Below are 16,786 nucleotides of genomic sequence, written 5' to 3'. Positions count from 1 at the left end.
ACTAACGTTCTGGACTTTGTGACCAACCTACAAAACACACTCCGAAACTCTCTAGCTCTTGCTAAAGAAAACCTACAGGATGCTCAAAAAGAGCAAAAACCCTGGTACGATAAACATGCCAGAGAGCGTTCCTTCAAAATAGGAGACCAGGTTATGGTCTTAAAGGCTCTCCAGGCCCATAAAATGGAAACATCTTGAGAAGGGCCATTCATGGTCTAGGAGCTCCTGGGACCTGTTAATTACCTCATAGCATTCCCCACCTCCAACCCAAAGCCTAAGGTATACCATATTAATTCTCTAAAGCCCTTTTATTCCAGAGAATTAAAAGTTTGTCAGTTTACAGCCCAGGGAGGAGATGACGCTGAGTGGCCTGAAGGTGTTTACTATGAAGGGAAAAGTGCTGGTGGCGTGGAAGAGGTGAACGTCTCCACGACCCTCGGGCGTATGCAGCGACAGCAGATCCAGGAACTGTGCACTAGCTATGCGCCGACGTTCTCAGCCACCCCAGGACTGAGTGAACTGGCATACCACTCCAATGACACAGGTAATGCTCACCCAATTAAAGTCCAACCTTACCGGGTGTCTCCTCAAGCTAAAACTGCTATAGAACGGGAGATCCAGAATATGTTACAGATGGGTGTAATCCACCCCTCTGGCAGTGCATGGGCATCTCCAGTGGTTCTAGTTCCCAAACCAGATGGGGAAATACGTTTTTGTGTGGACTACCATAAGCTAAATGCTGTAACTCGACCAGACAACTATCCAATGCCACGCACAGATGAACTATTAGAGAACCTGGGATGGGCCCAGTTCATCTCAACCTTGGACTTAACCAAGCGGTACTGGCAGGTACTGCTAGATGAATCCGCCAAGGAAAGGTCAGCCTTCACCACACATGTCGGGCTGTATAAATTTAATGTACTCCCTTTCGGGCTGCAGAATGCACCCGTCACCTTCCAAAGACATGTAGATGATCTCCTAGCGGGATTAGGAGAATATGCCGTCACCTACCTTGACGATGTGGCCATATTTTTGGATTCCTGGGCAGAACACCTGGAACATCTACAAAAAGTCTTTGAGCGCATAAGGGAGGCAGGACTAACTGTTAAGGCTAAGAAGTGTCAAATAGGCCTAAACAGAGTAACTTACCTTGGACACCAGATGGGTCAAGGAACTATCAACCGCCATAAGGCCAAAGTGGATGCTATCCAAAAGTGGCCTGTCCCAAAGTCAAAGAAACAGGTTCAATCCTTCTTAGGCTTGGCCGGTTGTTACAGACTATTTGAACTGCAATACAGCCAAATCGCCACCCCGCTGACAGACCTAACCAAAAAGAAACAGCCAAATGCCATTCAGTGGACCGAAGAGTATCAGAAAGCCTTTAGCTAACTTAAAGCGACACTCATGTCTGACCCTGTACTAAGGGTTACAGACTTTGACAAACTGTTCCTAGTAACCACAGATGCGTGCGAGCGTGGTGCGGGAGCAGTTTTAATGCAGGAAGGACCGGATCAAGAATTCCACCCTGTAGTGTTTCTCAGCAAAAAACGGTCTGAGAAGGAAAACAACTGGTCAGTCAGTGAAAAAGAACGTTACGCCATAGTCTACGCTCTGTAAAAGCTACGCCCATATGTTTGGGGACGGCGTTTCCACCTGCAAACTGACCATGCTGCGCTATGGTGGCTTCATACCGCCACGGGAAATAACAAAAAACTTATTCCGTGGAGTTTAGCTCTCCAAGATTTTGATTTCGACATCCAACCCATCTCAGGAGCTTCTAACAAAGTGGCTGATGCAGTCTCCTGTGAAAGTTTCCCAGAATCAACTGGTTAAAATCGTCCTTGAGATGTGGAAAATATTGTTAGTCTTTATATACTTGGTAGTATATTTAGAGGTGCATGTGTCTTATTAACTCTGTTTTCTCCTAGAGCTCCAGGAAGAAATCCCAGACAATGTTTCACCCTATCTGTGATTTGGGGGGTGTGTCATACATATAAAGGGAAGGGTAAACACCTTTAAATCCCTCCTGGCCAGAGGAAAAATTCTTTCACCTGTAAAGGGTTAAGAAGCTAGGATAACCTCACTGGCACCTGACCACAATGACCAATGAGGAGACAAGATACTTTCAAAGCTGGAGGGAGGGAAAAACAAAGGGTCTGTCTGTCTGTGTGGTGCTTTTGCTGGGGACAGAACAGGAATGGAGTCTTAGAATTTAGTAAGTAATCTAGCTAGAGATGCGTTAGATTATGATTTTTTAAATGGCTGAGAAATTAGACTGTGCTGAATAGAATGAATATTCTTGTCTTTGTGTCTTTCTTGTAATTTAAGATTTTGCCTAGAGGGATTCTCTATGTTTTGAATCTGATTAACCTGTAAGGTATTTACCATCCTGATTTTACAGAAGTGATTCTTTTTACCTTTTCTTATATAAAAATTCTTCTTGTAAGAAATTGAATGCTTTTTTCTTTGTTCTTAAGATCCAAGGGTTTGGGTCTGTGGTCACCTATGCAAATTGGTGAGGATTTTTATCAAGCCTTCCCCAGGCTGTGGGGTGCAAGGTTTTGGTGAGGATGTTGGGGGAAAGATGTTTCCAAACGTTTTCCCAGTAAACCCGGATGTTTGGTGGTGGCAGTGGAAGTCCAAGGGCAAAGGGTAAAATAGTTTGTACCTTGGGGAAGTTTTAACCTAAGCTGGTAAAAGTAAGTTTAGGAGGTTTTCATGCAGGTCCCCACATCTGTACCCTAGAGTTCAGAGTGGGGAAGGAACCTTTACAGCGTCTTGCAATGGGGTGCTGGGCCATGACTGGGGCTTCTAGGGGCTATTGTAATACACCTGATAAATCATCTCAGTCATCATCCTAACCACAGAATAAATTCCTACAATTCTGCCACTGTGCAAGGAACTAATTTGTTTTTTATTGGTTGCCCTCTGCATACAGTACCTCCCCCTCGGGCTGCTTGTAGTGTTTCAGACAGCTCCTTTCCTCCTTTTCCTGAAATGGAGATCAGGCATTTAAAGTGACTCTGGCAAAATTCTGTCCTGGATCAGAGACCAGGCTGAGACTGGTATCACAAAGATAATTGGGGTGAGCAATTTGGTGTGTCCCATTGCAGATCTTCTGGATGGCTGTTGCTATGTAACTGCAGAGTATGTTTTCTGTGTCCTGCAGCTCTAAATTCCTGAGGGTCTGCTCTGCTCTTGCCTACACTGAGAAAATTGAGAAAAAAATCTGACTGGTATGAGCCCCAGTTCAGCTGAATGGATGTTAGCACTAGTATGGACATGAGTGCTACAACTGGGGCCATATTGATCATCACTTTGTGGAGGCTAACTTCGTTTAACTAAAACAGCAATAAAAACAGTTCCTGCCACAGAAGTCTTATCTATACTAGAGTTCGTATGGTGTTAATGCACTTATAGGACTTTTAGATTAAATTTTCTAGTGAATACAGAGTTATCATGTACAGTTCAGACACAGCCCACAGTAAACACACACACACACACACACTCACACAACACATTGTGCACCCTCCTGGATATTTTAGTTTGGTTCTTCCTTGCTTTGCTGTCTTTCCCTTAGGCCGTGTCTTCACTGAAAACAATGTATTTTGACATGAACATAGCTAAATTGGCATAAAATCCTGGTGGAGAAAAGACACTGGGAGTTTTTACTGCAGTGCAGCTCTGCAAGGTCAACCCCAGCTGCGGGGTTAGAGTTTACATTGTCTTGCTACGCTGAAGTAACAACTAGCTGTGCCTTGTCTCCACTAGGACTGTACAGGGAGGTTGCCTTCTTGATGTACAAACAAACCTCTTTTTGCAATGAAAATGTAGCTTTAGTATAAAATGAAGGGAATTCTGGCTAGCAATGTATGATTGGTGGACAAATAATAAAGATTGTTCACATTACAATAATTTTTCTTCTTTTGGCAATTTATATGATATACGATCTTAAAATTACAGCTCTGTGACTCAGACGAGTTAACGTTAGATACATTTTAGGATGTCTGAAAATGTCTTGTTTGAAATTTCCTTTTATTTTATTTGAGGCTTGTACTTGACAGTTTAACTGATCCTAACATTACAGAAAGGGTGATTTGGGGTGATATGTGCATGGAGGGTTTCTGAAGAAAGTAATATTCAAACAACGATCAAAAGTAGAAATTCAGTTGGCAGTAAATTTGTGATTGAGCTGCATTCTCAGATTTCGTAGGAGAGTCCAGAACAGACCCATGCACAGAGTGAAAAACTCTAAGTTCATATAAAAATGTAAAATCCTGCATATATCCTGCTGTCTTGCTGGGTCAGTGGGAAGCTCAGTTTCTTGGATTACCCTGCTGCAAACAGAACATATTTCACAGCATTTGCCTCTGAATTCAAATGTGCAGCAGAAAGGAGAGTTGGAATAAAGAGTTGGAAGCATTTTACAGTTGCTAACCGTGATGGCAATACAGGGCTGTGCTCTATGGGACAGTGCTTAGAGGCTACTGAACACTGCGCCTTCGCTGGGGCTGGCATGGATGCACACGGTTCCTAGATTCATAGAGTCTAAGACCAAAGGGATGATTGTGATTGTCTAGAGCTTCCCCACAATAATCCTGGTTGAACAGAGCAGATCTGCTAGAAAACCAACCATCAACTGCCAGTGATGGAGAATCCACCAAGACCCTTGTAAAATTGCTCCAATGGTAATTGGTGGAGCTGCGGATGCCAAAAAGCAGACCCTGAACATACCTCCTAGGAGGGGCTCAGCACACCCTGACAGGATTAGACCTAATTAACTGACTCATTAGCTGTTCTCAGTCTCCCTTAAAGCCAAGCTAAACCCAGCCAGTTGTGTCCATACTCAGAGCGGGCAGAGGCCCAGCGGCAGGACCACTGGGAGAAGTGGTGAGAATCGCAGCAGCCCCAGATCCCTAAATGACCCCCTCACGGATTGAGCTCACAACCCTGCGTTTAGCAGGCCAGTACTCAAACCAGTTTGTAACTGTCTCAGAACCAGAATCCAGACAGGTCAGATCATCCTGTTCCTTTATAGAGCTCAGGCATTTGATCTTCAACCTCCAGGAAGAGGGAATCACCTCTCCTCATGGCCTAGCTCCTCCTTTCCCATCCCTCACCCTCTGGTGGTCCCAGTGCTCATTGTACAGCACAGCCACCGGTCATAACCTCTGGTTTCCTAGGCCTTGGGCTTACGTAAATCCTGCCACTACTGAGCGTCATGCTGGGAAATTTTACTTGTGCCTCACTCTGCTTCCTTATTCCCAGGCCCTTGGCCACAGGAGTGGGACGCTCGCTGATAAACACGGTAAGTGGTTTTTGAAGGCGACAGCAGGAACAAATACTCACCACAGCTCCCCTCCAGGCTTGTTTAATGAACTCTTACTTTACTACTTGCACATAAATCCAGGAGTGAACTCAGTGACTGTCCATCTAGGGGTGTCCTCTTTACCCTCTCAAGTCAGGAAAGTCTCACTGCAGATCCCAGGCCAGACGTTCTTCTCAGAAGCTCCTGGGTCTTATGTCCTCAGAACTTGGTCTCAGTGCCACCTTCCCAGTATCCTGGACCATACAGCCCCCTCAGGGACTAGTCTCTGATGTCCTGATCATCTATTTCTGGCACCTTCAGCCGGACCCCAGGAAAACCCCACCTTTAGCCATCAACCCCCAATTCTCTTTTCCCACTGTCCTCGGCCACCTGCTGAAACTGGCATGAATGTGCCATGTCATCTCCTAGCAACCCAATAGACCTTTCCAGAGTTCTCACATGTTAAATCGCCATCTCGTGCCCAAACCCAGGTTTTACTTCCCACAGCTCAAGCCCCAGCCCCAGTAACATGAATTCACCACGTTATTTGTCTGTCGGGCTGGTCAGCTCTGTGGCTGAGCTACAGCAGGCCCTGGCTTGTCCGGGTTGCCCAACTGAAGCTGCTTTTCTCTCTGGAACAGGGAGACGACATTCTGCCTTAGCCGTGTCTAGCTAGGTGCCCTCACCACTGTAGCATCTCAGCTGCTCCCATTCATACCCAGATTTCACCCTCCCAACACCCTTGGCAGGCAGGGGAGAATTATTCCCATTTCACCAGCACAAGGACATGAAGCCACTTGCCCCAGTTCCCCCAGTCGGTAGCTGACAGTAGCAGGAATTCTCCCCCATGACAGGGGAACACAACACCTGCTCTGGGGGTGTCTGCAGCGAAGCTGCTTTAGCGGCACAGAACAGGGGAGGACACACTTGTGAGAGCTGCTTCTGGATCAGTCACTGACAAAACACGCTGGTAATGCAGGGTTCAGGTGCCCGGCGATAGCTCCTGCCCTGACAGGGCACTGAGTCCAGCAAAGCTCAGATTGTGATCCCCAGGAAAAGCAGAGTTAAGGTAAACGTACACGCACCTCACCTCTGCTCCCCGGGAGCTGGCGGCAGCCATTGGGAACCATGGGTCTGTGCTCCGGCTGTGTTTCCTGCGCTAGGTGTGGCTGTGTGAATGGTGGAGGGGTTCGTCTGAGAAGCGTGGCAGGGCTGTGATGGGCTCCAAAGCCATCGGGTAAGGGTGGTGAGCAAAGGCCCAAGAGGTGTTTGTACTTGAGAGACCCAGTTTGCCCTGTGCAGCACTGCTCTGTGCAGGCTGTGCCAATTGCTGGGCTCGGGGGTGTTCTCGGCACGGGGACTGTCAGCAGGGAGGTGGGGGTGGGGCTGCTCTGTGGGTTTGCTGAAGGGTGAGGGAAAGTTGAGCATTAAATGGCGTTGTGCGCGCAGGAGCGGGGGGCTGGGGGAAGGGGTGTAAATGTAGCAGAGGCAGAGTCCTTAGGGTGGAGCAGGCTCAGTCTGTGAGCGGCGGGCGGGTGCCTGTAGCTCCTCTTTGCTACAGGGAGAAGGCAGAGCCTGGGCGTATTGGGGCATCAATCAACGAGGGCAGAGTTAAGGTTGCACAGGCTTGACCCTTCGCTCGGTTTCCTGGCTTTAGAAAGCCTGAGTGTGAAATACCTGAACTCGAAATGTTCTAGTTTTCAGACAGAAAAGGAGTACTTGTGGCACCTTAGAGACTAACAAATTTATTAGAGCATAAGCTTTCGTGAGCTACAGCTCACTTCATCGGATGCATTTGGTGGAAAAAACAGAGGAGAGATTTATATACACACACACAGAGAACATGAAACAATGGGTTTATCATACACACTGTAAGGAGAGTGATCACTTAAGATAAGCCATCACCAGCAGCAGGGGGGGGAAAGGAGGAAAACCTTTCATGGTGACAAGCAAGGTAGGCTAATTCCAGCAGTTAACAAGAATATCAGAGGAACAGTGGGGGGTGGGGTGGGAGGGAGAAATACCATGGGGAAATAGTTTTACTTTGTGTAATGACTCATCCATTCCCAGTCTCTATTCAAGCCTAAGTTAATTGTATCCAGTTTGCAAATTAATTCCAATTCAGCAGTCTCTCGTTGGAGTCTGTTTTTGAAGCTTTTTTGTTGAAGGATAGCCACTCTTAGGTCTGTGATCGAGTGACCAGAGAGATTGAAGTGTTCTCCAACTGGTTTTTGAATGTTCTAATTCTTGACGTCTGATTTGTGTCCATTCATTCTTTTACGTAGAGACTGTCCAGTTTGGCCAATGTACATGGCAGAGGGGCATTGCTGGCACATGATGGCATATATCACATTGGTAGATGTGCAGGTGAACGAGCCTCTGATAGTGTGGCTGATGTGATTAGGCCCTATGATGGTATCCCCTGAATAGATATGTGCAGAGAGTTGGCAACAGGCTTTGTTGCAAGGATAGGTTCCTGGGTTAGTGGTTCTGTTGTGTGGTGTGTGGTTGCTGGTGAGTATTTGCTTCAGATTGGGGGGCTGTCTGTAAGCAAGGACTGGTCTGTCTCCCAAGATCTGTGAGAGTGATGGGTCGTCCTTCAGGATAGGTTGTAGATCCTTGATGATGCGTTGGAGAGGTTTTAGTTGGGGGCTGAAGGTGATGGCTAGTGGCGTTCTGTTGTTTTCTTTGTTGGGCCTGTCCTGTAGTAGGTGACTTCTGGGTACTCTTCTGGCTCTGTCAATCTGTTTCTTCACTTCAGCAGGTGGGTATTGTAGTTGTAGGAATGCATGATAGAGATCTTGTAGGTGTTTGTCTCTGTCTGAGGGGTTGGAGCAAATGCGGTTATATCGTAGCGCTTGGCTGTAGACAATGGATCGAGTGGTATGATCTGGATGAAAGCTAGAGGCATGTAGATAGGAATAGCGGTCAGTAGGTTTCCGATATAGGGTGGTGTTTATGTGACCATCGCTTATTAGCACTGTAGTGTCCAGGAAGTGGATCTCTTGTGTGGACTGGTCCAGGCTGAGGTTGATGGTGGGATGGAAATTGTTGAAATCATGGTGGAATTCCTCAAGAGCTTCTTTTCCATGGGTCCAGATGATGAAGATGTCATCAATGTAGCGCAAATAGAGTAGGGGCATTAGGGGACGAGAGCTGAGGAAGCGTTGTTCTAAGTCAGCCATAAAAATGTTGGCATACTGTGGGGCCATGCGGGTACCCATTGAAGTGCGTGCGTGCGCGCGCAGAGCTGGGAGCAAGAGGCACTAGGAGGTGAGGGTGATGTACAAGCATTATCAGACACCAGGAGGAAGGTCCTATGGTGAGGATAAAGAAGGTGTTGGGAGGAGGCCATGGGGAAGTAGCCCAGGGAGTTGTAGCTGTCACACAGCTGTTCCAGGAGGCTCTCTAGACAGCTGCATTCCACAGGGCCCTCGGCTGGAACCTGGAGTAGAGGGCGGCCCCGGCTTCCCCCCAAATCCTCCCAACTCCTGGTCAGACTCAGGAAGAGTTGACCAGGACTGTGAATTCAGAAAAATGGCCAAGCTGAGGACTGCAGTGAAGCTCCAACGTGAGCAAATCTGCCAATAAGTGCAAGACCCACCAAGGTAGAGCAGGAACTTTGTCACAATACTTACACTTAGCTGCATTAAAACACATATTTCTTGCTTGCTCCCAGTTTACCAAATGATCTAGGTGGCTCTGAATCAGTGACCTGTCCTAGTCATTATTTATCTGTGCCCCCAGTTTTTGTTTCCTCTGCAGATTTTATCAGTGCTGATTTTATGTGTTTATGATTTTATGACATGGGGGATTCTCCAACACTTGGAGTGTGTAAGTAAAATGGTTGTTGTTAAGGGGCTTATTCCTTCATCTGCTCACTTCACTGGTCCTTTTCACATGAACAGAGAGGAACAATACCTGAAGTCCAAAGGTACAAACAATTTAATGTTTATTGGGGTGAACTTTCAGCAAGCAATGATTCCAATTTCCTTCCTTAGCGTTCCCCTTCCCAGTTTTGACAACACACAGCCTTGCCTGTGTCCCTGTTCCCATTCCCCATCTTAGCAAAACATAAGTCCGGTTCCCGCACCCCCATTCCCTGTTCCCATTCCCCTCCTTTCTTCCTGATTGACTGCAGACGATATAGTAAAATTTGAGTTCTGCTTAGCAATACCTTAACCAATCGTTTTACTGAAATTTAACTAACCAATCCAAACATAGTGTAACATGATTATCTAACCAATTATATCCCACCACCTTAATTAGTTTACACCCAGCAAAATTAATTATACAGAAGACAAACAATCACAGAACCAGACAGAGATTATACAGATAAATAATGGGGAAATGGAGACTACAGTGATAGAACAACAAAGAAATAAGGATTTCACATCCCTGCTATTGATAAGTGAGTTCTTGCCAGACAGGATGCTATCAAACTAAGTTTCATTTTTTACATCTTCTAGGCTCTTCCCTTTCTCTGGGGGTGATGGGCATTATCAGGACAGGATTGTATTCCTAACAGCCCAATAGCACCTTATTTCAGTGTGACTGATGAGGATGTGACCGTTAGCTTCCCAGCTTATGGCTGCCTCTGCTACTTAGCCAAAAATCTTAGCCTAAGAACATGGCCTTAGATTATCATAGTGAGAGAAGGCCTATAAACAGGCAGACTGTAATTTTGATTCTTATTTTGTACCTCTATAACTAGCTAAGTGATAAGAATCCACCTAAATTCTTAAAGTATAGGCCTTTGCAGACAGACCTGAATATCTTTATCCTAACAGTTGTGCCTAAACAACGCACTCTAACTCGACCACATGCTATGGGCGGGATGTAGGGGTCAGTGGATGAGATTCTCTGGCCTGGGTGATGCAGGGAGTCAGAATAAAGGAACACAATGGTTCCTTCTGGCCTCAGTATCCATGGATCTATGGGGCCCAGGCTGAGCAACCATCTTATCAGGAAGAAAAATTTTAAGGCACATTTTAAAGAAGTTTCCTAAATATAACGAGCAAAAGTAGATGGAAGAGAGAGACAAGATAGGAGCTACCTGTAAACTAACATAGATGGTGCTGTGGTTACTGACCCATGTAGGGACCTGCCTGTCTGCTATGTACAGACCCAGAGACCGAGCTGCATGCCCCGCCCCATCTGTGATCACTGCATTATCAGAAGTGTTTGCAGTGCAGGATCCTTGCCCCTCACTGACCCCGTTCCCATGACCCCAGCTGTACTAGAAGCTCGAAGCAGCATGTGTCAACTGGACTAGCCACAACCCAGCTACTGGCATAGGGCGAGGCCTGGGAAAGGGGGCAGAGCCAGGACATTCCTCTGCCCAGCCAATCCCTGCCTAGTGTATCACTCTGAACTTGGAGAGGGGGCGTGGCTTGGGAATGGGGGCATGGCGAGGACTTTCCTGAAGCCACCCAATCCCCAGCTGCTGTATCACCCCCAGCCACTGGGAGTGTTGTACAGGGGCCACATGTCCTGTAGTAGCAGCACAGTCCTCATTTTCCCGGGGATGCCCAAACATTGCGATGAGCCAGGTTTTCATTCCCTCCGTGCACATAGCAGGTTGTCACATGGTGTGTGTCCGATCTGTGTGCCTGGGCTGAGCAGGACAGGCTCTGTGTGACAGGGACACATGGTCCCTGGAGGGTCGCTCGGGGGCTGGGCTGAGGGTGTGAAGTGAAGAGCGGTGGATGAGGGCTGATGCTATCAGAGCAGGACTGGAAGTCAGAGCTCATGTTAATGTCACTTGCTCAGTGTTTGCTGGTAAAGTCTCCCACGTGCTAAGCTCCTGCTCTGGGTACAATGTCCCTGAGAGGCTGCGGAGACCAGAGCTGTGTGGACAGGCACCAGCTCAGGCCAATCACATGCCCCTTTGTGTCCTGTCTGAGTATTTCATGATCCTAAAAATTGTCCTTGGGAAAGTGCCCCTGTTTGTGATGCTGAAGTCCGTGGATTTCACACTATTGGTGTAGGTCACTGCCCCACCTGTGAGCCATGGGGTCCCCATTGGAGCACTGGCCTGGGGGTGAGGTGGGGGTGACTGCTCCCTGTGAGTGAGACCAGCCTTGACCTCTGGCTAGTAGTGTGTGTGCTGGGAAATGTAAATGGAAAACCAGCGCATTCAGCCATCACAGACACAGAGACCAGCCTGGGGTGGGCAGGGAATGGTGGAAAATGTTTCCACTCACATCTCAACAGGGGAGGGCCCCTCTGGCCATACACATGTCAGGGCTGCTCCCAGACATGCTACAAGAGACCACAACCCGCCAGTTCCTCTTCTGCTTCCCTGGGGAGGAGGGAACTAGAGGCACTGAGCCTTGGGAGTTCTCCTCGGAGGCCCAGACACTGCTGCAGAATCTCCTGGCTTGGTCACCATCTTCCACTCCCCATGATCCTGCTGTGGCTGCTCTGTAGGTTTGGGGAGCTCTCTGCCAACAGGCTTAGGCAGGGGGTGTCTCTGGATGTGGAGAGCAGGGAGAGATGTAGGTTTATGGGTCTTCCTGGACTGAGGGGATGCGGGGATCAGCCTGGGATCAGAATTATTAAAAATATTTGAAATGGGGGCTACTCGGGGCTATTTCACCAGGATTTGGGCAGTTATTTAATCTCAGACTGAAAAGCTGGTGATAAATTCATGGCATGCAGTTTCTTACAATGTCTGACATGATTTTTCAATCGTCTTCCTATGTTTGTAACTTCTGCTCTACGTGTCCTTGTGAAGGTGTCATAGGATGATATATATAGTATATCCTCAAAGCAGCCTAGTTGTTGAAACACCCATTTCCCATTAAATATTATGCAATTTGGATCCAAATCCTGTAGACAGCTTTGAAAATTAGAACCTCTGAGTTTACTTGGATTGTAAGCTCTTTGGGATAGGGGCCATCTTTTTGTTCTGTGTTTGTACAGCCCCTAGCACAATTGGTCCTGGTCTATAACAGGCACTGCTTGGTGCCACCGCAGTAGAGAATACTAATAATACACATAAATAAACTACATTAAAAGAATGTTATTGAGGTTTCAAACTCAAAAACTCTGATGTATTAAGGTGTAAAATATTGGAAAATGTTCCTATGCTCCATCTTCTGAGTTTCCCAGGGAATTGTGGGGGATTCTTTCTTATTAAAGGGTTTTTTTTCTTTTTTTTTACAGTCTGATCATTGATGTCAAGGAGAGTTTTTTTTCCATTGACTTCAATTGACTTCTTGTCAAACCCTCAAACTCTACTGGAGGCTTTATAGTCTTACCCTAAAACTAGCCAGAGTTTGTCATATTCCTAACTGGGACTTTCCACTGGTATCTGCATTGAGACCTATCACACATGCACTGATTGTGTTTTGTTTGTTATCAAACATTCTGGGAAGATTAATTAATCAAGTCTGCAGAAAACAAGGGGGATTAGACATGGTCAAAAATTTGAGAATATTTTAAACTTTGCAAATAAATGGGAAAATTTTAGACAAAATGTTTGCTCATTTCCCCTGCTCCCTTCTCCTAGTTTTTCATCCAACCTTTGTTTCCCCATCTGTACAATGGGGATACGGACACTGACCTTCAGTGGCAAGGCTGTGATATTGAAAAGCAATCTGGGAATATTCTACATCAACTAGGAAACTTTGCAAAGAGCCCCCTAATTAATATTACAAAGCTGTTCAATTGTTTTAGAGACAGGTGAGAAAAAAATATTGTTACAAAGAAGTTTGAACTAAATGGATAAAGTTTAAAATGTCACATTTTCGACATGGCCGTACCCCAGTGAGGAATTCTGGCTTTGCTAGTTTGGAAAGAAAACACTCCCTAACTACTGAGACCCTGCGCCTGCTATCACTTGTGCTCATACATAACTTTACTCTTGTGAGTAATCCCGTTGAAGATAACAGGGTGACTCCCATGAATAAAATATGCAGGTGCTCAACTGTGTGAGGGTCCAGGGGCTAAAGTTATGCATCATTTATTTATACTGTAAACTCTCTAGCGCAATGATTATCTTTTTATTAGGATTTAGGCTTGGAAGGATGAGATTTTTATCAGTACATGCCAGTAAGTGTTTACCTTACTTTTAGTTTTATTTTACTATATAAACTCAGAAACCGATGAATCAATATTTCCATCAGCAATAACGCAAATGTCTAGCTGGGCACAGAAACAAAAGTGCTGCCTGAGAGCGTATGGAGTTTGATTTAAGGGTGTTTTACTTTGTGTATTTTGACCTGTGATCTTGACATTTTGTCCTTTAATAGCTCTCAAGCTTTCAGTTTTTGTGTCTCAGCATTGATTGTCACTAAACAATCATTGGCTGAGCCTCCAGTTGTCTGCCCCCATAATTTCCTACAACTGTGAACATTTAAATGGATAAAATGGAAAAAAATGCCTAAATCATTAATATTAGCCATTGAAATTATAAAAAATAAAGTTTGCATTCTTCCAAACCCAGTTATGGCTGTGTTCAGCATCTGGCACAATAAGGTGGAATCTCCAGGTGCTACCTCAATGCAGTACTAAGATTACTTAATAATTACAATAACAATTGTTAAAATTTGTCTGTTGTGCAAGCAGAATATGAAATGTCTACAAAAGTCCAAGTTCTTCAGACTCTAAGTAGTGAATGTTCATTGGTCTAGTTCAGTGAACGGAGGTTTTTGGCACCCAGCCGTTAGGTCTGTCGTTGCACATGGTTGTGACCCCATCGGTTGGGACTTCTCAAAATTGTTTGGAGAAAGAGGAGGCAACTGGGGTTGTTGTTAATGCCCAACCTGGGATCCCGAGAAATCTGGGGTGAAGTTGGGGCTCTGCCACTGAGTCCCACTGTGACCCCAGATCACTCTGTGATTCAGGTGCCACCTGGAACAGCAGGGATAATTATACTTCCCCATCTCACCAGACCCAATCCATTAATGTTTGGTGCTTACATGCTATGGTGATGGGGCAGAGAGAGAGAGAGAGAATATTTTGCTCTGGCCATGGCCGGGGGGTGGGGAAGGACAGGATGGTGTAACCCTGCGCGTCTCTTACTGCTGTGAGCATTGTGTGATCCTGTGGTGAGTGTATGCAAGGCGCAGTTAAAGCCCTGATCCTGGAGTCAGATCGGGTGTGAGGAACCTTCACCAGCATGGATCTCACTGCAGAACAGGGGCCTCTGATTGCTTGGATTTTCTGACAGTTATTTGCTCAAATGTCAATATTAGCATTTCCCCAGTGCAGGCTAGTTATTGTTAGAGATGCCCTGTCTGCTACTCACCATCTCTGCTGTTTGGTGCAGGTGCTGGGGTCACAGGCCAGGAGTTCTGCAGCTCCCCAGGTGAGTATGTGAGCACAAGAGACATGGGAAGGAAAAGAATGGCAGAGCAAGGAAGAAAATCCCCAGGGAGATTGCAATGGGAGGAGATGGGAGGGGAGAAACCTTCTGTGAAATCCCTGCCTGAAATCCTGTTCATTGCACAGTTAATTAAGGAATGAATACTCACAGTGGGCGACCATGAACATTAACAAAAAGGAAATGTTTTGGGGCAGAGTCTCAGATGGTGTAAGCGGGTGTAGCTTTGTTGACTCCAGTGGAGTGGGGCCAATTTACAACAGCTGGGTATTTTCCCCATTGATGCCACTGAGCTATGGCTGAGTTACACAGACTGGGGCTCTGGTCCTATTGACCCTAAAGGAGATGTGGCTGATTTACACCAGCTGGGATCTGGCTCCATTGACTCCAGTTTAGATGCCATGCCACTCCACTCCACTCCACTTTGATGCCAGTTTAGAGCAGCTGGGGATTTGGCCCAGCGTAGCAGGAATTCACACCCATCCAAAATAAAACAGACTAAATAAGCAAGTCTGATACGTCTTGGTGTATGAATGTAAATTCCGATGTGAACAGCCTTTCACCAGTCACTGCTTTTCTCATCTCAGTGATAGATAACACTCAGCTCCCTGTCATTCCCCTCTCAGGCACACGCGTCCATGTCTCTTTGTTGTTCCAGGAGATCTCCCCGCGCCTCAGTTTTTCCTGAATACGACATCAGCTCCGGATGGGTTCCCAGTTTTAGCCCGATGTGCAGATCTTCCAAACTTTCTTGTTACCAAAGTTATTTTCTGCAAAGACATGGTGGAGGTTTCCAGCCAAAAATTCAAACCAGGACAAGATAGTTACACATTGCTCCTTAACACCTCCAGTATGAGTGCAGGGCGCTATTCCTGTGGGTATCAGCACAAGGATGAGAAAAAACAGGTGGCCAATTCTGATCTCAGTGCCCCCTTGCAACTGAAGGTCACAGGTGAGCAGGCAGGTATCAGGCATTTAGAAAGTTATTCTGTGCTACCACTGCCTCACCCGACCATCTCAGGTGTCTTTGTGTCATTTTCTGCTGCAGAAGCTGTGCATTCAATAGGAAAACAGCTGTGTTCTCCACTAGAATTAACTAACAAGGTAAAACTGTCGTGAAGACAGGGCAGTTTGTAAATTTCACATGTATTGAAAGGTTGAGCTTTGGCTATAGGGGAGCCAGGAGCCAGACATGTAAAGGTATTCAGACATAGTAAGATGCAGACCCCACAGGAATTTATTCCCAGCTAAGACACTGTGATATTTCCTGTGTTTATTGCCAAGACAGGAAGGCTTCCCCTGATGACAGCCCAGTCACTGGCCAGTCTGAGAACACTCCACCTCTGGAAGGTGAGTGACTGTATTCACCACGGACTTGATTTCCACAGCGCTCAGCACACTGAGAGCACATTGGGTTTAGAGCTCTTCAAAATCTCCCCCTCAGTGTCCGAGCCACAGTGGGCTGTGGATCAGGCCCGAATGCTGAGTGCCTCATGTTCAGAGATGGGAGGGGGGTGTCCTGTTCTAGGCGTGGCCTTGAGCAGCCCCCATCCAACCTGCCCCACAGCAGGGAGTGTGGGGGGAGCAGCACACACAAGAGTGGCCAGGGCTGAGAGAGACTCTAACCGTTGGTATCTCCCCAGAGCCGCTCCCCCCCATTACAGCTGGCAGCATCTCCCAGGGCTTGTGTGAGGGGCAGGGCACATTTTAGGGGCCACTGACACCCAGCCAGTCAGGGCATCTTTGGCCCCTTTAAGGGCCTCCCGCACTGCTGAAATAGCAGCATTCACTTTTTCCATTTTGCTAGCCCCCTCCTAACTAAACCCATCAAAAAAACAAAAACAAAAACCCCACCCGGGCACCAACAGGCTGTTTGCTGCTATCACACTGCTCATTCTGCTGGTGCACCCTACTCTTTCCTCCACCGAGGGTCTGTCTGGACTGTTGGGCAGGGGCCATCTATTTCTCTATTTGTACTTCACCTAGCATAGCGGGCCCCAATTATGGTTGGCCCAAGGGATGCTCTGTCTCCCCCAGCAAGGGTCTGTCTAGCACCTTCCATCGGTGGGGGGGGGTGTCAGTGGCCTAGGGTCCCAAAATGCCCAGCAGTGCTACGGATATGTCTAGGACAGGGAAATGGGGCTGTA

This window comes from Dermochelys coriacea, chromosome 23 (assembly GCF_009764565.3).
Source record: "Dermochelys coriacea isolate rDerCor1 chromosome 23, rDerCor1.pri.v4, whole genome shotgun sequence".
Classification (NCBI taxonomy): domain Eukaryota; kingdom Metazoa; phylum Chordata; order Testudines; family Dermochelyidae; genus Dermochelys; species Dermochelys coriacea.
This window is presented reverse-complemented; position numbering follows the sequence as displayed.